Source organism: Cuculus canorus, chromosome 2 (assembly GCF_017976375.1).
Source record: "Cuculus canorus isolate bCucCan1 chromosome 2, bCucCan1.pri, whole genome shotgun sequence".
In the NCBI taxonomy this organism is placed as follows: domain Eukaryota; kingdom Metazoa; phylum Chordata; class Aves; order Cuculiformes; family Cuculidae; genus Cuculus; species Cuculus canorus.
In genome coordinates this window covers 11,881,240-11,907,128 of record NC_071402.1, presented here as the reverse complement: position 1 = coordinate 11,907,128, position 25,889 = coordinate 11,881,240, and the positions used below count along the sequence as shown (strand labels likewise).

The 25,889-nt window shown below is 46.3% G+C and overlaps 1 long non-coding RNA gene across 3 annotated transcripts in view; it reads left to right on the top strand.

Annotated features, from left to right (window-relative positions):
- LOC128851263 (uncharacterized) overlaps positions 1–25,889 on the top strand; it is a 140,585-nt gene that overhangs the window by 103,217 nt on the left and 11,479 nt on the right. For all 3 annotated transcript variants that reach the window (XR_008448549.1, XR_008448545.1, XR_008448548.1), the window contains 2 exons: positions 355–737; positions 16,221–16,725. This is a non-coding gene — a long non-coding RNA (uncharacterized LOC128851263). The remainder of the gene's footprint in view (positions 1–354; positions 738–16,220; positions 16,726–25,889) is intronic.

Sequence of the window (25,889 nt, the reverse complement as noted above, 5' to 3'; positions counted from 1 at the left end):
CAAGTTTTTATTACTTTTTTTTTTTTGTAACTCATTTAGAATGTGGGGAAAAAACCCCAAAGATCATGAAAACCTCCAAGGATGATAGAATTGGTTTTTTTCCAGCTCTCTTTGACATTCCTTGTTCATCTCTGTTTGAGTAGCACCTTCTGTTTGCAGAATTTGTTGGCAAGAACAAGGTGTTCTTCTATCAGCACTGCAAGGTCAGGTTATCCCTTAAAGGGCAAACCAGACACTGCTCTCCCATGGGGGTCAACATTTCAGCTCTTTTAATACTAACAAAAATCATGTATAAAACCTGAAAGTTTGTCAGTCTGTCCCAATCCTTATATTAAGACTCTGTTTCTTTTATAGGTGCATCCATGGTTTGGATGATGAAGCTTGATGAGCTGCAACTTGGCTTGGATTACAATATTTCAAAAGACTTGCTGAATTTTTGCTGAATTCTCCAGGCAACATGCCCTCAACTTTGAGAACAGGGAGGCTAAAGTTGATACCCCCAATAACACAAGGAAAAAGAAAGGGGCTGGCTGCTTTGTACAAGTAACTAAAAGCACTGCTTTGTTGCTGTTGAGAGCACTCAAAAGGAGAAAAATCTAGAGTATAGCTTTTGTTTTAGAGACGTGGGTTTTGCCCAGGAGAAAGGCACACATGGGAAAATACAGAAAGAAGGAGGAGAGGTGATGCTACAAGCCTGTTTCCTGACCTCTAGAACAGGACTGAAGCTTCACAACAAGGTAAAAAAATACCCTAAACCAGCCAAACGTTTTTTCTTCTTCCCACCTCACTCCACTATCCAACATATAAGAAATCGTGTGAGTCTAAGCATTGTTTTTTGATGAGTGGTTTCTCCTACTGCCCCAACCTCCCTTTTGCTCCTTTGCCCACTTCCCATGTCTTGTGTCACCTGTGCCTGCTTCTGCAGAGCCCATCGCAGATGCCAGCAGACACTTGAACAGGCTTCACATAAAAATAATGAACAAATCTCTGCAGTCTTACTTATGCACATATCTAAGACAATTTTTCAAGCTTCTCTGCTCACTATCACACCATAAATACATCGCTGCTGGAGGAAGCTCTGTGCCTTTACTTTGTGCCAGAGGAACTTGCTGCTTTATTTTTGGAAGTGAGTCTGACAAGTCCCTCACAATCATCTGTACTCTTTGCAGCTCCAGAGGACAGCAGTGATGTATTTTCCAAACTGATGAGATATGACGAGAGCTGAAATACTGGGCTTATCACATTGCCTTATCCAAAGCCACAAGAGGATAAAGAAGGGAGCTGGAAAACACAGAGCAAAATTACCTGATTTCTATTTACCGTATTTGGAGAGTTGAAAAGTATTTGTTGCAGAAAAGAAAGTTGAAGCTTGATATGTTTTTGTAGTTTCCCACCTGCTGCAAATGATTTTCATCTTAAACACATGTGGCTCCTCCGTCATCATGCCCTGGGCTCAGGAGTGCTGGAAGCATTCCTCATAGGGGAGGGCTAGCTGAGATAGCAGAAGGTGTCTTGAGGTTGGTCTGTGCTAGAGATACAACTCAATGGATGTGAGGGACATGTGGCTGTCCTCTGCTGCACTTTGTGTGGTCCGGCTGGTTCATGTGATCATGTGAAGGCTGTGTGGTGGTAAAGGTGAAAAGGGTTGATCAGACTCTTCCTCAGAGGTTGCTGTGCATAATGTTGCTGTGAAGGCCATGCTAGCTTGCAAATGTAGTTGTTTATCATCATATTAACATTGCCTAGTAAATTTGGCAATGATGAAAGACGCTGGACTGAACTCCATTTAGGTTAAAATCCTCTCATTTTTTGTGGATGAGAGGCTTCCCTGCTCCCTCTCACTCAAGTGTCTCAGCACTGAGCTGGAAGGACCATCTTTTAGTATATAGTGAGGAGTTTTTAATCTCTGTGACTTATTCAGTCGTTGGTTTAACTGCTGATATTTCCAGTAAGAATAGCAATGACATGGGTAGGTCTTGTGGTGGGAAGATACTGCTGGCCAGGAAGCAACATCGATTTCATGTCAATGAAGAGAAGACTATCTGACAAAGTCTGTAGCTACTACAGTTCTTCAGCGGGTTTGTATCAGAGAGAGGAAGTAGACTTTCAAACTGAGTCTGGCCCAGTTCCTTGGAAGCACCAGATTGAAATATTTGCAGGTGAAGCATCAGTTTCTGTTTCAGAGTGGACATTGGGGTATTAATCTTTAGCCTGAGAGTGAAATTCCCCCATGTAAAGGTCATGGGGGGGGGAGTATGTGATACATGTTGAACAGCAACCATGCCGATGGAGATCAGAGAGCATAAAAGTGGCTGTACATAGCGAGACTATCTAATTTGATATCTCCCTTGATCATAACTAAGAGACAAAAGAGTATAAAAAGTCAGGTCTCTGGAGGTGAGCCTTCCCCAGCAGACCCTCCCAGCAACCAGTGGCTAAACATGCTAAGTGCTTCTTGGGAGTGTCCTTGAGTTGTCCCTGTGGATCAAATGCTCCTGCCACGGCTCAGGTTAGGGTGTTCATTACTCTGAGCTGCCCAAGCAAGGAAATGTCTGGCCCAATATCATGTTTGTATGGATTAGACCAGGTCACCTGAATTAGAGGTGCTAAATTGGACTTGGCAGGGGAACATCACAGCATCAAGTGCACCTATGGTTCAGCAGGCCAATAATTTTAAACTGTGCTGTAATGACTAGGGCTTATCTCAGTCCTCAGTCCTGTGTAATTCTGTCACTTAACTCCTATACTGCCTACCCTGGATAGCATCTACTGGCACTTCATACAGAGCAGCGGTCGTATACGTGGGTGTAAGTTCCTGTGTAATGAGTAGGATTTAATGAGAGGAACAGACCTTAGAAAATCTTATGCGGCCCCATCTTCATTAGTTGTGTAGTACTGTTGTCTCCTTAGTGGCTTGATGCTTGGAAGACGAAGATACAGCCCTTTGTATCTCACAGGAGCCTCTTCCAGGTCTCAAAAGAAGAATGGAGTGTAATTTGGCACTTATTATTTCATTGCATCAGCTTTTCTGAGTCTGGGAGTGCTCTTAGCTCAAGCAAATAAATTACCCATCTCATTTTGCTGTGTGCTCTGCAGCCAGCCATATGTTTGAGCCTGATAGAGATTCTTATCTCGCTGTCTAAAATTACTCAATGGAGGATGACATTTCTTATCAAGGGCTTTGCTGAATCAGAGAGTGGCCCTGGCACCCAGCTCTGAGACACTGTTCCTCTTTGTCCAGCCTCCCAGCCTGGCGGTAAATGGATTTGTGTCTGTAGGTCAGAGGCGCTTGCATCAAGGTTTTGCTGCAGATCGAGGCTCTGAGGACTGCAGGACAACAGGAGACTGAGGAAAGGAAACAAGGCTGTTCATTTAACTGAAACCGAGGGGCCTACAAATGTGCAAATACATCTTCATTTGGAAGGTCCTTGCACGCACAACTGATAACTGCAGGATTCACAGCCACTAGGAGTGAGGGACTGTCCTCTCCCTCTGCATGGGGACACTTAGCTTGAAATTAGGTCGTGTGCGTAACCATCCCCTTATACCAACAGCCCTAGCAATTCTCCAGACTTACTCACAGCTTGTATAAAGCTTCGTCTCTCCATCCTCCCACCTGTTTAATGGACTGGTCCCTTCTCTCTTTCCATTTCACTCTTGTGTGCTTTGGAGTTTATCTGGTAGCTGCTGATGATTTAAAGTGCTATCTGGATATTTAGCAGGTAGGAGAGATTCAGGAAGAAGCAACTGTTCTTCCTTATAGCTTGTCTGCATACAACATAATCCCTTTGCCTTCTCTTTGCCTCTTTGGAGCACAGAAACAAAACTTTGGGTTATGCAATATCTCCAGGCAAAGCTTTCAGTGGAGAGTGGAGGGATCTGTTGGTGGATTGTCCTTTCCTCTCTCTGGGCTCTGTCAATGTAGGCAGATTTGTTCTTAGGAGCCCTCCTGGCAGAAAGCAAGACCACCTACCCACGAGCCACCCAAGTACGGTCAGACTCTTTCTAAGTGGTTCCTGGAAAAGGCAGCTCTGAATTAGCATCTTGGTTTTCTCTGTGCAGGTTAGTGTCTTCACCAGGTCAATATTCTTCTTACAGTGTTGTACTAAGGACAGGGAAGGGTCGTTGTCTCAGCACAGGATAGGTGTGGAAAATGCTCCCTTCGGTGTGTAAGGATCAAAAGAAAGCATCTTCTGCATGTGCATCATGAGTTTCTTTTGCTAAATGGTCACTTGTGAGTTTTTCAGATTTTCTGTGACCATAGCAAGTTACTTCACTCACCGTTTATCTACAAGTATCTTCAAGCTGGCCTGAGGCAGCTGCATAATGCACAGCAGGAGATCAAGTCCCAGGAGTTCAGCAAAGACTTTCCTTAGGTTGTTATAAGGTTGGTGGCCATCCTAGGTATGGTGAGGACATTGCATCTGAAGGTCTCGCCATGAGTACCCTCACTGGCTCAGCCCTGGCATGTACTTGGGAGCATGGAATAGATTGAGAACAATGCTGCCTCGCACTAGTGAGAAGACCACTTCACTTTGAAGAGCCAAACCGACAGCACCACTTCCTGCAGCACCCTGTGAGATGCTCAGAGATAACAGCCCGCCGTGGTGTGGCAGCAGGCCAAGATCGTGCCATGGGTGGTTCCTTTGGGAGGCTCTTCTGCCATTTGCAGCAGCCATCCTCTTTGTCAGCCTGTGAGAAATGCTGGGGCTCGTGGATGCAGTGTCCTCAGGGAGCTCTGTCCCTAGGGGAAGGCAGTGGGGGTCTAAAAGCAGGACGTGCTGCCCTCTTTGCAAATGGCACCATCTCTGGAGACATGCAGCCTTGCTGCTCCTGTAACCATGTCAGCAGCCTGATTTTGAGGTTTTTTTCCATGTCCTTCCTCTGGCTTTCTGTAGTGCAGTCCAGCACCCTCACAACTCACAGCACCAGGGTCCCAGGCATCTCCAGGTGCCGTCATATGTGATCTGGGTCCCTCTCCCGTCACACTTTCTCTCTTCACTGTTTTCCTGCCCAAATCATGCTGAGTCACCCTGAGCTCGCCACAGTGACCTCGGGCTGGCCCATCAGCCTCTGGCCTGTTGCCACCAGTTGAGCAACTGCTGCCCAAATGCCAATGCCCTGAGGTCACATTGGGATGGAAGTCTCCGGGACAGTAACATGACTGGCCAGCACTTGGGCTTCACTCCCTGGCCAGGTCCACGCAACATTGCACTACAGTCAGGTTTTCCCTGTTACCTATCTCTTGCTCAGGTATCTGTTTATCACCAGTTTGCCTTTAGTACAGCGCTGTGACATCCTGTGGCAGTGGGTGGTTGCCTCAGGGGTAGGTTGCAGGTGGTCACAGGGCAGTGTCATCATGCTCAGGGCTGGTGACCACCATAGCCAGGTCACTCCCAGCTGAGTCAGCCTGGCTCATCCTGCACCTGTTCTTTATCAAACTCCAGGATTAAGTTGGGTTTGTTAAAAAAAGAGGTTTTCCCCCTAACTACTGACTGTGTGATCTGTCAGTTCTTCATCTAGGGTGTCAAGTCTGTCTGGCTTTGAAGTCCTTGCAGATAACCTCGGTTGAAGTGTGGACTCAGGCAACGTACCTTTGGGTGATGTTGCAGCAGAGACCTGTAGAGCCACATGTTGGGGCTGCCATTGACTGTGGCTGGCAGCCATCCCATGTGTATCTCTGGGAGTTTGCGAAATGAGGCTGGAAGGGTTGAATTACTAAATATTCCCAAGTACTTGCATCTCCGAATCTGTTCAGTGAAGCTGCTGCTAGCCTGGTAGGAGTCGTTGTGTCTAGAAGAGCTTCTGAAATATCTGCTCTATGCTCAGGACTTCCCAGAGCTAGCATAGACTCTTGTGTATGAAGGGGGACAAGACAGCAGAAATGCATTACGTGATGGGGAAGAAGCAGACAAGCTCAGTCCTTCTCATTCTGTGCAGGTCAGAAAATGTCCATTAGAAGGAAAATCTTCAGTAAAAGTTAACTGGGAACCTTTTCTCTATTTTTTCTCTGTGTCTTGAAAACACAGAGCCTGTTTTCAAAGGTGCTGTAGACAAATACTGTTTCCTGCACTCTGTGCTTGCTCAGGCAAATTCTCTCAATTCTATTCAGTTTCTGTCCTCACATCCAGATTGTACTTGCTCATCTTACTACCTGATGTGTTATAGTGGCAAACAGCTCATTTAGGTAGTTGCCATATAGCTTTAATTAAAATTCTTGATGGCTTTTTGTTCCAAAGAATGAAAAAAGTGTTTCACCTTTATTGCCATGGGGTATTGGAGGGTAGAACTGGGTGCACTTGACTTTGGCTGTGATTAAGTACACGTGCTAGTGCTTTCCTGATCTGAACCAAAATTACAGTAAATCTTGATGACTTGCAGCGGCAGTCTTTCATCTGCATGAAGCTCTATGTAAGTGAAGGAAGCATTGACAACTCTTGTAGCCAACAGAATGTAAGTCCTGGCAAGGAGGTGAATTACCATGGAGTTCAAAGCATGACATTCTTCTTTATATACTCTAGCTCAGTTGGCAGGAGGGAATTAACTCTTAAAATGTGATGCTAAGGATGGAGATCGGGTTGTTTTGTCTGCCAAGTGTTCAGGAGGGTGGGTGCTGCCCCATCCCATGAACTCTAGCTGGCTAAGCATTGTAGGATGCTGCACTGGAGTCGCTCAGTTCCTTTGGTACTGCAGGAGTAACTTTACAAAGCAGCTGGTCCATAGAAAATATTTTTCTGCTGGTCATGTCCGTAGCTAGCAATTGCCCTATCTTTCTGGGAGACAAAGGCAGGAAGAGTGAAGGGCTAGCTGAAGGTCCTCTGTTTGCAAAATCAATCTGATTTTATTTTATTGGTTTTTTTTAAATACCTGATCTCTGGACTATTCTTTATGGTATCTTTCAATGGGATTTGCAGAATTATTCATTTCTTTTGAAAATTTTAAAGAGGGAGGTGTCCCAATGATGTTGTGAGACTCCAGAGGACTGCATGAGATGCAGACAGGTAGTAATGCCAAGAGAAAGGCATTAGAGGTCAAAGCAAATGCAATTTCTGCAAAGTTATCATAAAGAAATTCAGCCTGGTGAGGGCATTGAGGAGCAAAACACCTTTCCAAGGAGAGACAGAGCATCACTACTTTGCTTGTGTGATGCAGGGAATGATCCAGCTCTCTTCCCTAAGGGATGAGCTGGTGCATCTTTTCCATCTCTAATGTCTTCACTTCCTCGTATCTGATGTAAATAATTTAGAAGGATGGAAACATGATCATGGGGCCGTCTGTGCAGGAGGAAGGCTAAAGCCCAAGGCCTGGCAGCATGCAGGGGCCCTGGTACCTAATGCAGTGCCTGTTCTTCATGGGCAGTGTGCCAGGCGAACAAGTGCTGTATTGATGCCTGTGCCTTATAATGTGACTCTACCCAGTTGTTTTGTTCTTTCTATCCTTTTCTCCATGTCTGCCCCTCCCACCCTATTTTCCTTCCTCTTCTTTTTTTCATCCCACCTCCATTTTTTTTTCCTTTATGTCTTTCCCTTTTCCACACTATTTGCCACATGTTCTGTGTGTGAAAAATTGCTCTTTTTGCTGGGCAGTAGGAGTTTTGCGCTGTAGTTCATCTGCAGGTATTTTGGCCGTGTAAGAGCTAAAAAAAGGAGGCTGCCACTTTTATACTGGGGATGAAACTTAAGGATGAAAAATCACCTGTGGATGCAGAAGAGAAGTCTGTGTAAAGCTATGCTGGCAGCAGGGTGAGAGATGGCTTGAGGTGGCAGTACCTGGGAGTTTTTTCTCCATCTTTGAATTCAGAGTATATTAGTAGGCAATGAATGTAAAACCCATTTGGAGGCAATGAGGCATGATACCTGTGGAGCAGCAGTTCAAGGTCAGGTTAGATGGGGCTTTGAGCAACCTGATGTATTTCAGACTAGATGATCTTTGGAGGTCTCTTCTGACCCAAACCATTCTGCAATTCTGATTCTTTAAATCCTGCAAGTTGTGATGCCCTTGTGCAATTGATCTGTTTGCATTAACTGAGAGAGAAGAAACGTGGCAGCTTCAACCCATTCAGCAGCAGAGAGGTGCTCATGCCAAGAAACCGCCAGCGGCTGCTGTGTTTTGAAGGTGGCAGGTTCAGTAGAAAGGTGGAGGAGTAGATGAGCCCAGAGCCTGAGCATCGCTTCACCTGTGCAGGTGTCAAAGCACCATAAAAGACCACAGACAAATATCCATGAACTTAAAAGAAGTATTCTTTCAGAATATCACTCTTCTCTGGGTCTGTGGGGAAACAGGTCAGCGTGGGACTGGGGTCGAGCATAATTACATTGAAAAGTTGCATTTTTTGGCTTATTTCTTCATGAGTTTTCTCTTGGCATGTCTTGCGCTGGTTTTTGAGAGCTCATTTAAATGGGCGATTGCTTGTCCCTGTGCCTGGGTGGCTGGCCTTGACAGTCTTCCCAGTGTCACTCATGGATGTAAATTGTGAATATATATATTTTTAAACTCAAGGCTTTCATTGCATCAGATGCAGTGGCATGGTCTCCTTTTTGTGATGTCTCAAATTTATCCCTCAAATGTGTAATCTTTCAGCACCATTGCAAAGTATTCCAATAATATTATTGTAGACTCCAGTATTACAGTTATTTGTAAGAGCAGGATGCTCACGATTTCCTGTGACTCTACAGTATTTTCATTTTTTGGCTTCTCTTTGAGACCTATGTAAACTACTCTTTATTTTCAGCGAAGCGTCTGTTTTAGCTTCAGGATTACTTTGTTCTTTAGATTGAAAGGGGCCTCAGAGCATTTTAACCTCCTGCTTCCCCTGCCCTGTAATCTCCCCAGGGTTTGCCAGGCTCCTTCCCAACATGAATGGGGGGCCGGAGTAGGAGGAGGGAAAGCGGGGGGGATTTGCTTCCGATGAAGTCAGCTAAACTCCATCCTGCAGCGGGTGAGCCGGGAAGGACATGCTGCATCCGCTGCTCCAGATGGTGCCAGCACTGGATTAGGCAGTGCAGGCTTGGGCTAGGAAGCCGGTGGTGACTGTGCTCCCCTGCCAGCGACCTTCACATGGCAAACTTTCCCTGACAGGAAGGTGCATGAAGATGTTAAAAATGTCTCTTTTCTTAATTTGATTTCACTTTGCTTATGAGTTAAGTGATAGAAAAAAGGAAAAAAAACCAAACTTATTTTGAGGGTTTATGTATTTTTTTCACTTCAAAGTGTTTTGTTCTACCTTTAAGTAGAGAAAAATCCTTTGGTCCATCAGATATGCAGTGGCTATCAGTAGTGGAGAACACCTCCATCTCAAGGAATTGCTGTATCCCAACATAAATGGATATTTTAGAAAAAAATTGGATCATATGTTTGAAAATGTTCCATCTGCTTGAAAAAGAGGAAAGAAGTATGCACCTGGTGTGTCCCATCTTTCCTCCTGTGGTCATAACTTGGTTCCTCTTTCATTTGATGTTTCTGTTGGTGGTTTGCAGGGTATTGCCCCCGAATCCTCATCCACAGCAATGACTTAATGCATTGTACTGTCCCCATATACCTGACAAAGTTCTGGGCTACAGAAGTCCTGCAACTGAATGTCTGTGATAAGCAAAGTACAGAAGAGTGGCCATCTCCCTTGCTGCTGCAGAATCTTGTGGGAGGTCAAACATCTCACCCAAGCTCAAGGAGGAATACTGCACGGTAAAACTGGGACTGAAGCACTGTCGACTGAAGATGTCCCAGCACCTCAACCTTGAGATAGGTCTTCTCCTGGGGACTGGTGAAGCTCAGAGAAAAACTTGGGCCGCCTTGGGCCACCCTTAATTCTTGAAGCAATTTTGGATTTCTCTGAGCGTCTGCTCCTGAGGGTGATAAAGGACTTTATGTCCACAAGAAAACATGGCAGGCAGCAGGTTCCTGAGTAATTTGGTATCATGAGAGCAGGGAGGAAGGAAAACATGGAGAAGGGAGGAAACTGCTCCTCCTTCTTCTATCTCTTCCTTCCCCACTTCATCCCTCCATCCTTTCTTTTCCCGTTTAGTGCTCTGCCTCTTGGACTCAGCCTCTGATTTGGGAAGTCCCACCCCTCTCCTGGTTGGGGAGCCAGTTGTGCAGCTGATGGATGCTGACTTTTTGAAACTCTGCTGCTTTTTTTGGTTTGTTTTGTTTGATCATCATAGAGATTAAGTGTGGGAACAGTTGCAGCCTGAGATGACGGTAGCTGACAGTTACATCTAACATATTTTTCAATTTTTGTTATCTTCCTGCAGCTATTTTCGCAATACTCATATGAAAGGTCCACTTATCTCACTCCTGCCACAGTAGAAATGGCTAAAGAAAACATCTTTGTTTGTTTGTATTGAAACTGGTATGGTTTGTGGCTTTTATGGTTTTTATGTTTTTTTCTCTGTTTTTTATTTATCATCTTGAACTCTTGAGCAGAAGGTAACAAAACACTCAAGGGCAGAGTCTTATCTCTTCTACCTCAGTGCAAAGGTAGGATAACTACTGTCATTTACCATGGGATTGCATCATTTAATTTTCAGACTTGGAGTCTCTCTTTTTTAAATGAATAGTTGAAGCTCTCTGGAAATGCTGGAGTACATTATTTTCCACTTTTCTTAGTCATTAAGGTATGTTTCATTATAATTATTAGGAGGCCAGTCTCCTGTAGCATAGCACTTGCATTGTCATCAAAGGCCATTTTAGAAATTATTCTGCACAAAAAGCTGCATCAGAGGGACAGATGTAGAGGAGCTATTTGGCATCCTGGGGCAATGCCAAGATTGCTTCCATGCAACTGTAGCTTGCATGGATGGGCCAGAGTTTGTGCACATCTAGCTGCCCTGCACATAGTCATCAGTGCTGTGAGGTTTCAGAACTAGCCTGGGAGCTGAGGAGATGATGGCCTCAGGTATGCAAGGGTGCCTTGATACCCCTGAAAGACTGGTCAGGGTTTGAGCACTGGAGCTTCCATGTGACATCAAGGATTTAGGAGAGGAGCTGTCCCTCCTTCTTCTGGTGGAGGATGTGGTCTCATGCTGCCAGGACGGTATTCAGGAGGTGTTCTTCAGCATGGCATTTATCCAGCCTGGAAGGGTAGTCAGGGGCTTGTTTGCTTTTGTAATTAGTTTGACTGAGAGGTTGCAAATTGGGGGAAGGAAGGGGTTGATCTGTCATGTCTGCTCTCAGGCGCTGGGCTGAGACCGTGCTTGTCTGGTGCAGAGGCAAAGGGTTTTATTATGTCTTTACAAGTATTTGTGTCTCTGGGCATTAGTTAGATGCAAATCAGAAGATTTTTAAATTGGCTAAAGTTTGCATGGAGTAAATGAGTCAGACATTTCCCCCTTCTCCATGGTCTTCCTGCCTGCAGATCAGTGCTGGGTGCAAACCAATATACTAAGGGCTTTGCTTACTGCTCTGCTCTAGCAGCTCCAGGTCAAGTGGAAACACACTCCAAAGCCTGTGTTCCTTTGATCATCGATTAGTGAACTCAGCTATTTAAAGCAAATGTTACAGCTTTCTGGGAACTGTCACCTGAGTTGCCGCATAAACAGCGTGAAATTAGTGTCAGGGAGCCAGTCCAGCCAACACAGGAATGTTTTACTCTTGCATGGAGGTACAGGAGAGGACTTCTCAGTGCTCTCAAATGTTGAGGAATTCAGCCTCTCAGCCCTTCTGAGGAGCGATTTTTCTGCCTGCTTTGTAAACTGTAAAAATGAAACACACAGATGAAGAGATTTACCCGAGATCGTGTAGGATATTGCCGTGCTCGAGATGAGAATCTTCTTCTGTGTCCCAGTTTTGTGCTCCATCTATTAATACACTGATGCTATTTTTAGCCCTCTTAGTAGCCACGTTGTTTGTAATTAGCTACGCTAATAACTGCCATTCCATACGCTGCAGGTCTCATTAGTGGAGCAGCATGCTCTTCCAAGCAAAGCTAAACACAAGGGCGACTGATAAAAGGCATCCGTATTTCATGTTGGTTGTTCTTGAGCAGACACGTGTCCTTGTGATCAGGCAGCTGCCTAAATACAGCTCCTGTACCTTGGTTAAGGACGAGGTGTTACTATTTGGGGTTTCCGGGGCGTTACCTTGCTGACCTTTGAAGAAAGTGAAGAAGCACCATCTCTCTGTCTCCACCGTATGCTGAGTCAAGGCTGCTGCTTTCGAAGAGAGATAGCATCTCTCATTATTTAGAGCCGGAAATTTAATTAATGGCTGTAAACATCTTACATGATGGCTATATTTACACCCTAGTGTACAGCAAGAATTAGTAGCTGCTGGAGGGACTGGAAGGTGCACTTGGAGCAGCTGGATGAACCTGGGTGACCAAACCAGGTGCAAATCCAGGAGCAGATCGACTGTAGAAGTGACAGTGAGCTGCAATTTTCTTATGTGCCACTGGTGGCTGTGATTTTGCTCCATGAAAAATACAAACACTTAGCCAATTCCAGGGTAAAGGTACTATCAAAGCAATTGCGTTAGTGGTTAAGAGGAACAGACTATTTTTCTTAAGAATCCAGTCTCCAAACTTCCAAGCCTAAAATAAGGGACCCAGAAATGTTATCCAGCTTGTAGAAAACAAGGAATTGGATGATTGCAGTGCTGTGTCACCTCATTGCATGCTCGCTATGTAACTTTTGCACCAACAATGTGTAGAGCAGAAGTTGTGGGGGCAGCCAGATCAGCCTACCTTTCAGAAAATGCCCACGTCAGAGGGGTTATCAACTCCAGAGCCATGACCTCTTGTGAGAGCACTACGTGGTTGCCTCAAGATCTGCAAGATCTGTGCAAACGTCACCATGTTTTGCATGCAAGATTTTTTTTTTCTTTCCTTCTTTGATATATATATATCAAGATAGTTATCTTTAACTGTGCATATATGCATGCAAGCCAAGCTGGTTCACTGAACATCAGCACAAGCCATGTATGCTTAAACCAGCAGTCTTTATTCAGGCAAAGCCCCTGTTGATTTTTCCTTGCTTCTGTAAATTCCAGAGCCTCGGTTTGAAGCTGGCAGTGCACATTTGTTTGCCTTTGTATCGTAATACAGATGGGTAATCCGTGTAATACGACTACATTTATTTACCGATAGAAATGTGTAGAGCTGTGATAGGTGGCTACATAGATAATTATTGGTGCCTTTTTTTTTTTTTTCCCTGCAAAGCTGGCTATTCTAAATGCCATGTTAGACCAAGTTTTCAATTGATTTAGATCTGAACACCTTTTTTTTCCTTCACCAAAAATTATTCACAGCTGGCAAAATGGTCTTTTCTTTTTCAGGAATCTCCTTATCTGTGTCTAAGTTTCTATCATACATGCTGCAAAAGCACCGCTAGGTCTAGATTACAGTTGTGGTGAGTTCAGTTCCTACGCAGCACTTAATTTGCATCTTGACAAGTTAAGATGTGGCATTTTTTCCACCTCTTCCCCTGTATACTGATTTCCTATGATATGTTTATTTAGACGTCCGAAAGGCATATGCAATTTTGATTATACAGCTCAGAAAAGAGAAAAAAACAAAAAAAAAAAAAAATAAAAACCAAGCCCAAATCCAGAGTTAGTCTTCAACAGTCTTCATGCCAGAAACGTCTCAGAGCAGCAGGTCTGTACCTAGAAAAAGCAGGGGAGATTTCCTAGAAGGCAGGTCACTGTCCTGAGACAGGCTTTTGACTGGATACAGTTCTTGTGTCCTCCAGATAAATTCAGGTGGGAAGAGGTGGATGGGAGGGAAGGGCTAGGAGGAAAGAGATCAGAACAGCACACTTTACTCAGCCCAGTCCAGCTGTATCAGAAAGGTGATGACCTATTGAAACAGAAGGATGCTATTGGTTCAGGAGCAAATGGATCTCACCTGGCATGACTGTGCTTATGCTGGAAATGAGAAGAAAGTCAGAAGAGAGGTTTTGGAGAAGCTTCTTAATAAGAGCGGTGGGAGAGAAGCGTTTGATTTGTTTCTGGGCAGGATTATGTGTTTTCCTGAGGTAGATTCAGATGGAGTTCATGGTCCAGGGAGGCCCTTCACAATCTATATTTAAAAAAAAAAAGAGAGAGAGAGAAAACTTATATAATGAGAATGAGTTTCAGGATTCAGGAGAGAATAACTTGGCCTGGTTTTATTTCTAAATAGCTGTCCCCATGCAGAGCCTGTGCTGAAATGAAGGAATCAGTTTTATTCTGAGGTTGATGGTTAAATGCCAAGAGTGACTTTCCCAGGCCATAGTTACGTGGCCCTTTTCATCTCTTGTGAGCATGTCGGTGCCAGAGGGGATGGTCCCACTGGCTTTCCTATCCCAAATTTGTTTCCAGCCCATCCCTGGGTCAAAATGCTGACTGGAGCAAAATTTAACCCAGAATTAAAAAAAAGACACAGTCAGCCTTGTTCTTAACAGAGTCGATTCCAGCCCTTGCTTTACAAGAGCTCCCATCCCCAGACAGGTAGGGAAGATGGAGCTAATCCTGAGCAGTGCTGTGGGGTGCAGTGCTGTGAGGGGCAGTGCTGTGGGGGGCAGCATGAACCTGCCTCAGCAGTGGAGTCCCCACTACAAGGACGTGGAGCTGTTATAGTTGGTCCAGAGAAGGGCCACGAAAATAGTGAGAGGGCTGGAGCATAAAAGCAGGAGTTGTTCAGCCTGGAGAAGAGAAGGCTCCAGGGATACCTTATTGCAACCTTTTGGTACGTAAAGGGAGCTTGTAAGAAAGATGGGGACAGACTTTTTACTGAGGCCTCTAGTAACCGAACAAGGGACAATGGTTTTAAACCAGAAAAGTATAGATTTAGTTTGGACATATGGAAGACATTTTTATAAGGAGGGTGGTGAGATAGCGGACCAGGATGCCCAGCAAAGTTGTGGATGCCCCATCACCAAAGTGTTTGAGGTCAGATTGAGCAACCTGATCTAGTGAAAGATATCCCTTCCATGGCAGTGGATTTGGACAAGATGGTCTTTGAAGGTCCCTTCCAACCCAAACCATTCTGTGGTTCTGTCCTAGCCTTGACAGAGCTTATGTTTGTGAGTCCTCCCAGGTAGGAGGAGATGGAAGTGACCGTCTGGGGCTTCGCACTTGAGTGTGGAGTCTTGAGGTTTGGTGTTAAGGGGCGGATTGGTCCCCATGGCCGTGTTCTCTTGTCTGGTGCCTGCTTACAGGCAAGCCTACAGTAGCATTGCACCCACCCTTGAAGCTCCTTTTCCCTCAAAGCCTCACAGTGAACTGCGGGAACAGCAGATGGGCTCCTCTCTGCTGGCAGGAACCTCTGAGGCAGCTCATGTGAGATGCTTTGGCGGCTCTGAGATATTGGGGCAGTGTGATTCATAGCCGGGGTTTTCTCTTCCTTTCTACCATGTGAAGCTGGGGAGGTGTTGGGAGTTTTCTCCCCTCTGCACCCCCGCTCCCCAGCTACCCCTCCAAAATCTCCATGAGGCACCCGTGTGATGACTCAGACCCTTGGGACACCCTTAGTGTATTTCACCTACCTCCCCAGCAGCAATTTTTCCGGTGAGAAAGTCCTCTAAGGCTTTGACCTTAGCTCTTGTGGCTCATCAGATCCTGACGAGGTGCAGGCAGGCAGCAAATGCAAAGGTCACATACGGCTGGGTGCGAAAGAGCAATTGGCATCATTCAGGTTTGCTTTCATGAGACAGATTTGAAACAAGGTGGCTTTGTCTTTTTCTTTCATTAATTGTGCCATTGAATTATTTGAAATCTAGTTGCTGAGCTTTATTAAAAACAAGGTTAGGTGAAGAAGCATCCCCTGTGTTCAGGATTGCTTCGCACCCTCTGCATGGGTGAGTTGCCATGCTGTTCAGGATTTTATAGACACTGGCCTCAAGCAGCTTTTTACAGGGCACCAGGTCCTTACTTGGGCCCACGCTCACTGCCAAGCACTTCTTGCAGCAACGAAGTGATGAGCACTGACCCTCAATCTGCTATATCTTCTGTAAATTTGCGTCACAATCCCAAAAGCTGTGTCACATACAAACACTGCCATAGGTTTTTGCTGCAGCGTCTGCTGATAGGAAGGGTCACGTTATAGTTGTTTTAATGGAACATCACCCATACCCTATTCAGACGTTTATAGTTGTCTTTCTCCTCCTGATGTGCATTTTTCTTCCCCAAGCCAACTTTCCCCCTGCCACTTTGATGCTGTCTTGCTGTCCAGGTACCATCTTCCTCCTTTTACTTCTTTGATAACATGTTTTGATAGGAATTTTTCCCCCTTGTTTTCTTTACAGATTTATCTGGAAAGTATGACCAGCAGGAGCAGCTTACTCACCATTAGATAAGTATTGTGAATGACTCATGCTAGAGTATCGGTAACTGTGCAGCTGAAATGAATATGTTGTTTTATAACAGCTGTAGCACAATGCCAAGAGCCAGGAACCTTAATTCCACCATTCATGCTTTTCCACAAATGTGCTTTGGGTCTCTGGCATATTTTTCCCCTTGGTTTGTCCATTTAAAGGGTTCACAGAAGAGTTTTTGCTTCTCGTGGTGTGGTGCTGGGCGTGGGGCAGCTCATGTCATTTCAAGCTGCACTTCAAGATGTCACCTTAAAATGAATGCTAGTGTTGAAAGGCTGTAGCTTTGTAGCTGTTCTCCAAGAAAACATGCAGGTTTTGTCTTTTAGTAGATGCTGCTAGAGGCTTTCCTCGATTCTTTGTGCGTGTTGTTTTTGTTTTCTTTCCAGAGCCATTATGCTTCTTCTCCAGCAAGACAACCCCGATGGTGCAGGAACAGGTAAGACAGCTGCTTTTGCAGCATGTTAATTTTGAGTCCTTAAAGGCAAAATAATGGCTGCAATAAAGTAAAAAAGCTCCTTGATTCAATGTCAGTGAGAGTTGTACCCAACACGGTCAGCTCCATGAAGACACCTGGAATAACATTCTTGGGGGCCAAATTTGCTGGCTACCTGGGATCATGCACCCAAATCTGCCTCTGCTTCCATAAACACTGATGTTAAAGCTGCTTGAGCAATAGGTGATGGGATTTAAGAAGTGATAAGCAAGGGGAGAAACCTGTCCTCGGCAGAGATGCAGAAGGATCAGAGCTGTGAAGCTGGGGCTATGTACAGGACAGTGGGAGTGTCTGGGAAGATGTTAACCCGAGGAGATTGGCAAGAAGCTGCAAAGGCGTTAGCTGAAGGTGGTAAACAGCTTGGAGGGGTGCAAAAGGCCATGCAGGAATGAAGGACAATTGGAAGTCAAAAGGAGACATTTTGATGGGGAAGCACTTCAGTCAGGGATGTGCCAACTGTGTCACCAGAGACAGCTTGTACCCCACCTGGAACATGCACTTGGACATCATCTCCTGCGGCTCACACCATGGCTTAAACTGTTGAAAGCATTTGGTTTCCGCTAAAATGCTGAACTGAGACCCCAGATAGCTGCATCACAAGGAGCACATTCCTTTCACCAGTGTCAGTCTGGGGCAGTGACAGCGTGCTAGGTGCTGCATTCAATTTCTCAGTGAACCTGAACAAGAGCCTCAGTGTGTTAATGCACGAGAGAAATTTGGCTTGAGGACCTGTGCTTGTGTCCTGATCATGTGATTTGTGTCGCTGCATTTACTGTGAGAGAGGTGAGGCAGTGGACCAAGTTGCCCAGAGAAGTTGCGCATGCCCCCTCCCCAGAAGAGTTCAAGATCAGGTTGGATAGGACTTTGAGAAAAATGATGTAATGAAAGATGTCCCTGCCGGTGGCAGGGCGGTTGAATTAGATGATTTTTTAAGGTCGTTTCTAAGCCAAGCCATTCTTTGATTCTATGACTTTGATGCTCGTTGCAAGAACTGATGAGGGATCTACTTTGAGAGGTGTTTTGTGCTGAGGCCTATATGAGAGCTTCTGTTCTTCAGCCTGTTGTGTCACTCTGGAGTAAAGAGCTATATCCTGCTTGTACTATAAAAATAAATTACATTTCAGCTGGCTCCAGGAACAGTTGTTGTAGCAAAAGCCTCTGTGCGACAGCTTATAACGTAGGCTCAATTAGGTCCCTGGCCAATAAAGCCAAAAAATGCCTTTAAGATTTTCTCCCTTTAGACTCTGTCAGATATTCACATGCCATGAACTGATCTCAGGACTAAACTGTTCTGAGTGATAATCTGGTTTTGCAATTTGGGGAAGGGGTGGGAGTTTGGCTGTTGGGGATGGTGTAGCATCAGCCAGTGAATGCAAGGATAGGGACACTGGTAATTTTACCAGCATGTTTTTCCACTTTGGGCACGTCCTCCTACAATGGCATGCCTAAAAAAAATCCCCAAAGCCCAATCAATGCCTTAACCATCGCTTAGTGGAAATAATTTTCGTGTAGAGAAATAAAAATACCAGCCCCTGCCTTGCTCACCTTGCATCTCTGGGGTCAAGATTACAGCTCAGAGGCAGGATCTGGTGCTTCCCCGTGGGCGGCCTCAGCCGTAGGTATTCAAATCGAGCACTCAGGCGTGTTGCCTCGCTGCAGCATGGGGCTGAGAGGTTCATGGGGGCTTTCCAGCCCCGTGGGCCATTATTAGTAAGAAGATTTGTGAGTCTTTTGGTTCAAGCTGTGAACTGCCAGCAGACTCTAAAAACTGCTGCTAAACCCTGTAGATAATATTGCAAAAAGTTTCCGAGAAGCATAACGACTTCCCTAAATATATATATTTTAGGTCTAAAGATGCTCAGGCATGCATTTGTGCTGAAAGTTTGCTGAGCCCAGTAGGGGATGTGTACTCTGGCTCTTGTTCGGGAAGCTCGAGGTAGCGGATAAGGAGGTGATTGCTGAGGTTTTGCTTCTCTCTGTTTGGGAAGGTGGATTATTTGGGGCATGTTTGTGGGTTTGGTGAGTAGGAAGAAGGATTTAGAGCAACATGAGTGACCTGCATGGTAACTGAGATTGCACCAGCTGAGTGACTCGATTGGGTGTTAGGGATCCCAGGGCACCCAAAATCCAAGCAGTTTTTTAAATCACACAAGTCATTTTAAAAGAGATAATTAAGTTCCTGAGTTACTCAGTAATGCCGACAAATGTTCCTGCAAATGGCTCATGAAGCACTTACAGTCTCTAACTTCTGCCAGAGGTAAATGCGCTATTAGGAGCAAATTAGCTGCCCATACAGCATTTTCTGTCTTGAAGTCTCAGGGTATTTTACTGAGATGTTTTAATACAGCTGTGCCAAATGTACCACTCAAATCTGCATGCTCTGATAACCATTCTCAGGTGAAATGAATCCTGATGGAGCCATTTGAGATATTGCTGCTCCTGTTGCCAAAAGCTGCTATGCATGGAGGCTGTGGAATTGGCTACATGTGCATTTGCAGCATTGTCTGTATGAGCACAAACCCATTTTAGCTTACTGGAACAGCTAGAGAGCAAGGGGGCAAAATCAAAATGTGGCATATCCCCTTGCTAGAGGGATTGGGGATTAACCACTGGAAGCGCACCAGCATTAGGACAGCAAAATTTCAGATGCTGAAGTTAGGCTTTCAGAGCTTTTTTGCCCTCTGGAAGTCTCTCCTTCTTTCCATTTCCCTAGTTGGTGTAGCGAGAGTCATCAAATGGCAGTCCCTATGTAGGCTGGCAGCACAGCATTTGATTTCTGCTGTAGTTAGTGGAGACCTAGTCAACATTGTCCATCGGGTTTAAGGTGTGATGGGTGTGATGAGTGAGATGAATTGCACCTTCTGCTTCCCTGGCTATGTGACAGGTTCTTCGATGACTTGTTCGGATGCAGACAGCAATGCTACAAACACCTTTCTTTCGTTGGATGTGACATGCCCCTAGCCAACTCGCTTGGCCTAGGTGCATACACTTTAGATGGCTATAAGGTAGCTGAGATGAATCCGACACCTGCTATAGCAATGCCCATGGTCCAGTCTATGGTGCGCTGTTGGGCAGGAGTTCTAAAGCCAGTTTTGTAAGCTCCTCTTGCAGCAAGCGTTGATTTCTATACATTTCAGGTGAAGAAGGTGGTCAGATCAAGGCCAGCTTGGAGAAGGCAAAACTCTTGTAGGTCATGGGCAGTTTGGCAGTGGCTGTGTCACCTGCAGGCTCTCTACCCACTGCAGCAGTGGTACGTGGAGGTGATGGGGAGGCAAGGGCTGGACTTCAGAGCTCATGAGGGGGCTTTTCAGGGGTAATGTTACTTAAAGCAGTATGAGGAAAGCAGGTGGTAAATACTATCCTCTTTCCCAAAGATTTAATTAGTTTTGTGGCAAAGGTTGCTCTGGGTCTTGACTCAAGGGTTCCATCATTTTAAGACTTGACATTTTCACGCTAGTACCTAAGTCGTACAAAATGTCACTCAGTGCTGCCAGCTTGAAATGAGAGGGAAGTATTTCCTTTGCTTGGACTCAGCTTGCCCATATCAGCTTCTTCAAACTGCAAGGGCTGATGATATGGGGGAAGGTATCAGGCTGAACACCAAACCACAGGCTGTGTTTGGCAGGGGGAGACACAGGAGGGACAAGATGAGCTGTTGGGGGCGTGGGCTGTAAATGTCCCCTTGTCTCCCAGAGCACAGCAGGAATCTCATTCTAGCACATAGGTGAGAACCTGTGAAATTGCAGAAGAAAATGTTATCTCCAGGAGTCACCTTCACCATTCTGGATGCTCAAGGCTGGAGAGATTTGTGGTTGCTTTCTTGTTACTTCTCATTGTACCTAGGTTGAGGGGGCTGCAAAAGGAGAAAGCAACTATAGTTGGGCACAAAAAATCAAGCCTCTTGTTTTGCTGGGCTAGCTGCTGCCTCTGGAGTTCCATGGGCCATGTGAGCATGGGGAGCATAGGGAGCATGGGCTGATGGGTGTTTGGTGAGCAGTCCTCTGTTGGTGCATGGGGATGTTTGTGCCAGTGAGCTCTTGCCACGTCCTTTTCTGGGTTCCAGCACCCTCTCTGCCTTCTAGATGGACTCTGGTGCAGGTGTACAGGGGCTGGCTCTGCCAGCTGTGTGGGTTACAGTGGCAGCACTTCCCCGTCTGCAAGGGGAATTTTCCTTAGCTGCCACGGAGGCTAAGCAATTAGCTTATAAAGCACGGCCCTGGTATCTCAATAGATCTATAGATGTATCATGAACAAGGAGAAGGGGAAGCACCTGGAGACACATCTGCATCGGACCATGTTGCGTGACTGTCCCAAGTGGGCAGCAACCTCAGCCTGTGCAGTGCCAGAGTCCTGCCTGTATGGATTGACCGGCCTGGCTGCCTGTTCTAGGCAGTGCAGGCAGTGTCAGCCTGGGTAGGAGGCTGGTGTTTGCTTTTTGCTTGGTTTTAAAGCTTTGATTGCAGCCTGATTTCAACCCATAGCCTTCTTCAGCTTCACATTTTTCTTTACGTTTGGAGTTGCAACCTGAAAACACTCAACCTAAACCCTGTGCCCTAACGGTTGCTCATCTGAAAGCGTGGAGCCAGCTTGCAACAGCTGCTAAAACTGCAGAACTGAAGAGGAGAATGAAAACTGAGATGGTGATTAAGACCTGGTTTCCTGTCACAGCCCCACAAGGCTCCCGCCAGCAATGGAGACAGACGTTGGTGGCATCGACTGTGGTGGTGTGAAACGTCTCAGCCATTGGCCTTGGCCTGGCTGAATCACTCGCAGGCTCTCCTGTGCTGCTTAGTTCTCTCGAGTACTTTGCAGACATTGGTGAGTGTGCTGGTCTACACTGGTGGGGACAATAAGGATACTGTCTTAGGAAAGGGGTCAAGTAGGGAGCCCTTGTGGGGTAGCCCTGACTGAGTTGGGGTTGGAAGCATCCACAGCGAGACCTGGCCCAGCCCCAGGATAGGCTGGCATTTGTTGCTTTGTGGTGTCTAGAAGAGCTGAAAGAGTGTGCAGGATTTGGCAACACTAGGGACATTGGTCCGCTGAATTTTCTTCCCATCTCTTCCAGTAAATTGCTTTAGACACACCATCTAGGACTGGCAAGAGTAAAATGCTGCTGAAGGGATGGTGAAGCTCCTTAGCTGGTGATATTAGCTCTGAGGGCATGCAGACTGTTCACCCATCCTACTGTTTGACCCCTCATGTAGACAGGTGCCATAAAAGAGTAAATGCGTGAGAATTAGTTTTATCGTGTTTGGCTTGCTTGCACCAGAGGTTCGTGCAAGGAGAAAGCAGCTGAGTGCAAGGACATGCTGAGCTAGTGGCTGTTCCTCTGAGGACACTATTTCCCGTGAACTCACTAGCAGGCAGTGCCTGTTCATTAGTGCCAGAGGCAGCTTCTGTTTTCTTTCTCACCCTGGTAGTGCAAATTGCTGCTCTTCTGTGTGTGCTCCAACAGCTCCTAGGTCGGTGTTGTAGAGGATTGAATCTGCATTTCAGCAGTAAAGATCATATCATTGTAGATCATAACCTTTCTGATAGCTAATGGAGCAATGATGTGCAACGTGGATGTGGGATTTTCCTATGCCACCTTATCCTTTGGAGAAAGCCAGTTGCAGAACCCACTGCAAAGAGGCCAGAACTCCCATAAGCTGTGCCATTTGCTCCGTGCTTAGTAGTGACTCATCTGATGTCTCAGCAAAAGAGCAGCTGAACGAGCCCCTTGCTGCCAGAGGTGGTAGCAAGTAAAGGGGAGGAGGAGAGCAGGTTGTTGTCTGGGTGCAGAGCACCTGGAATCGGCTCCTCCACTTTTGCAATAAGAGCTGTAGCTCTTTCCCTTCTCCCTGCCCCCCCATCCCAGCTGTAGCCATGTGGCTTGATGAAGGCAGCGCATGACCCAGCGTGCCAGGGGCTTGCAAACTGTGGTGTCTGCTGTGGTCCCACCATGGGCACGTGGCCCAGAAAGGAGGACCCTGGCTACATCCCCTGCTGGGTCATCTCACAAGGAGATGCCGCACACACCAGAAGTTGATTATTGCGGCCCTTTGGCAGGATAAGAAGCAGCAGACAAGACAAAGTCTGCAAGCCCACCTCTGTAATTAAGGTTTCCTTCCAGATCTGGCTTCGCTGAGGGGTGCAGGAAAGGTTTCTGTCTCTTGTCACAATACTTGTGTGAGGTTTTGTACCTCTCAACAAACCACCTCCTATTTCTTTTTGAGTTTGAAAGTTACAGCAGCTCCATCAATCCTGGTGCAAAACCCACCAGATTCTTTCACTACCTTTTGCTGTGCAAAGCACGGTTGCTGCTTAATTTGTAGTTCTGAGGGACCACTGCTTGTAACACAGTTCTATGTGACATTTGGTCTTTTTGGCCTCTCTCATGATGATCACTGCAGCCAAGGTAATTGCTCTGGATTGGTATCCTCTGCTCCCATTTATTTCCTCTGATCCAGGAGTATATCTCTGCTGGTGTGCAGCCTGGGGCACACATGGCCAGTGCACATAAGGTGAGGAAGCAGGCAGAGGGGAGAGATGGCCTTGATGCTGTCATTAATATGTGAGGAGAGAGAGCTTGCTTGCGGAGAATTAACTTCCTGCGCTCACAGAGGGGATATTTTAACTCTTATAGTGCTGAGAAAGGGATAAGCAATAGCTTTTGCATGAAACATCCTTCCCTGCCAGGAGACTAGCATCTATGGTTCTAGGAAGAGCTCTCCGTGGCCAATTCTCCACAGCCAAATCTCTGTAGGGCAACTCTCTATGGGGACAACTGTACACAGGGTATCTCCAATCCTAAGCATAAGCCTGACCCTAATCTTAACCGTCACTCTAATGGCTCCTTGCTGACAGTTGCCCCCACAGAGAGTTGTCCCTGCAGAGAGCTGACTGCAGAGAGCTGTCCCGCAGAGAGTTGACTCACAGAGAGTTGTCTGTGGAAAGCTGTCCCTTCCTGGCACGTACCACTGCAGCTGAGGTGCTGGGAGCTGGAGCTCTTCAAATGCACTTACTTCTGCTGGTGAGTAAAGTAACACCACAGCATGACTTCATTTTAGGAGTCTAGAGCAACAGCTGCCCTAGGTTGAGAATTTTAGGAATGATCTCAGGGGAGGGTGGGTTAAAGGAGAGGAAATAGCTGATATGGGAAGGTGAACAAGCTCCTTTTGAGCACAGAGGCCAAGAATGGCTTCAAGGCAGTAGCGGAGAACAGACTGTGGATTAATTTGCTGTGCAAAGTTCCATCATCCAGATATAACACTCTTCTCTCTTTGCTAGAGAGATATTTCATATCGATCTAAGGAGAAAATGCTAGGCTGAAGGAAACAGCATAGCCTTGGTCTGGGCATCTGGAGTATTTCCTAGTCCTGGTTCTCCAACCCAGGAATGCTATAAAAGACCTGAAGGATATGGAATAGACAAGTTCGCTCCGAAGATCAGAGGTGTGTTCTTCAGGGAAGATCCAAAAGCCTCTAATTAAAGACTCCCTCAGTAAGGAATGGCAGTTTTGCTGGGATCTGCAAGCCATGGCACAGAAAAGTGGCAGGCCATACCACCGTCCTGCCTTCCAGATGGTAGTTGCAGGGCAGGAAGGATATGGCAGAAGTGGAAGAGCTGGTGGAAGGGGCAGGATCTGCTGCAATGAAGAGCCAGCAGAGGTTGGACAAGGCTGTCCTGGTGTCAATGTCGGGCTGCAGAAGAGAGCAGGAGTTGGCAGCTCACTGGCTGCATCCCTATGCGATGAGGGATGCTGTCCAAATGGCAGCTCCTAATCCTGCAGCAAGAGGACCATGTCTATCTACTAGCATGTCTTGGATGGTTTCCCCAGCATGAGCCCATGTTCATGTCCACATCCATCAAGTAGCGCTGGTGTACAGAGGATCTTGAGAGCTGCACAGGAGAGCAGCCAGAGGAGAACCTGGGTGCAGTGAACTATCTCTGGTGGCCTCCCTACTGCTTTCTGCATTTGCTCAGTCTCATGGTGGAAGATCATACTCACACCTTGCAGCATGTTCAGCCCAGCCCAGATGCTGCAGGCCGTGCTTTGATATTCCTTCCCTTGCCAGCTTGGCTTGCTTGCCAAGCCTGTGTTCAGTGCAGTGAGTGTCAGCAGCAGAGCCAAAGGATCACCAGCATGTGGTGGACTCTACTTACAAAGCCTGTGAGAAGATAGAAAAGGTCATTTCGTCTGGGGGGCTAGAGGAGGAAAGGGGCAAAAGAAGTGATGCCACGTGGGTTTGTCACATTCCCTTGAGGGAAAAAAAAATCTCTGCAATGACAGGAGAGCAGTGGGAAAACAGCCGAGAGGTGAAAAACAGCTCTCCCCTTAGTAGCCCTGTCTTGCATCTTTCCTCTTGTGTGTCTCTTCACCACCAAATAAAAAGGAAAAAGAAAAAAAACAAAGCAGCAAGATGGGTTTTGAATGGATGCCAAGGTTGATTTAATTGATGTATTGAATTTGTTAACTTCTGAATGACGTGGCTGCCACGCGGCACAAATGACGAGCAGCGGCAGCAGTGTAGCTGTGACCCGCCAAAAGGTTCAGCAAAGCAGAAGGATTGACCTACTTCCATTGGCTCTGCAGGGAGCACAGGCAAATGCCCTCCGCTCTCCATTGCTGTGCTCCCTGGAGGGCTGCATATCCCTCTGTGCAGAGGAAAGCTCTCCTCCTGCGCTAAGGGGCTTCTGGGGAGCCCTGTGTCACCCTTCGACTTCAGGGCTGGGTAAATGTCTGCATGCCCATGGAAGGCAACTGCCTTGGAGCAAGGACTCCTATTTGTGCTGACTGCTGACTTCTAGCTGATTTTCTGCTTCTCACACCTATTGCACTCCTAAAAAAACACTTTGATAGTCTCTCATAATGGGCCTAAATGCTCTTGCAGCTGATAAGGATGATAAAATCATCCATGCACACTGCCATAGCAACCTACAGCAATTGCTCTTGAATCTTGATGTGTCTCTGCTCTTTAGTGTGAGCACAGATGTGTGTTTTTTGGCTGAGAATTGCCTGGAAATTATCCAGATCTGGAGGATTTGACTGGTTATGAGCGCTGCTGTGGATGTGAAACTGCTCCTCCTAGCTTGCTGGCTGCCCCTCAGAGCACAGAGCGCTTCCT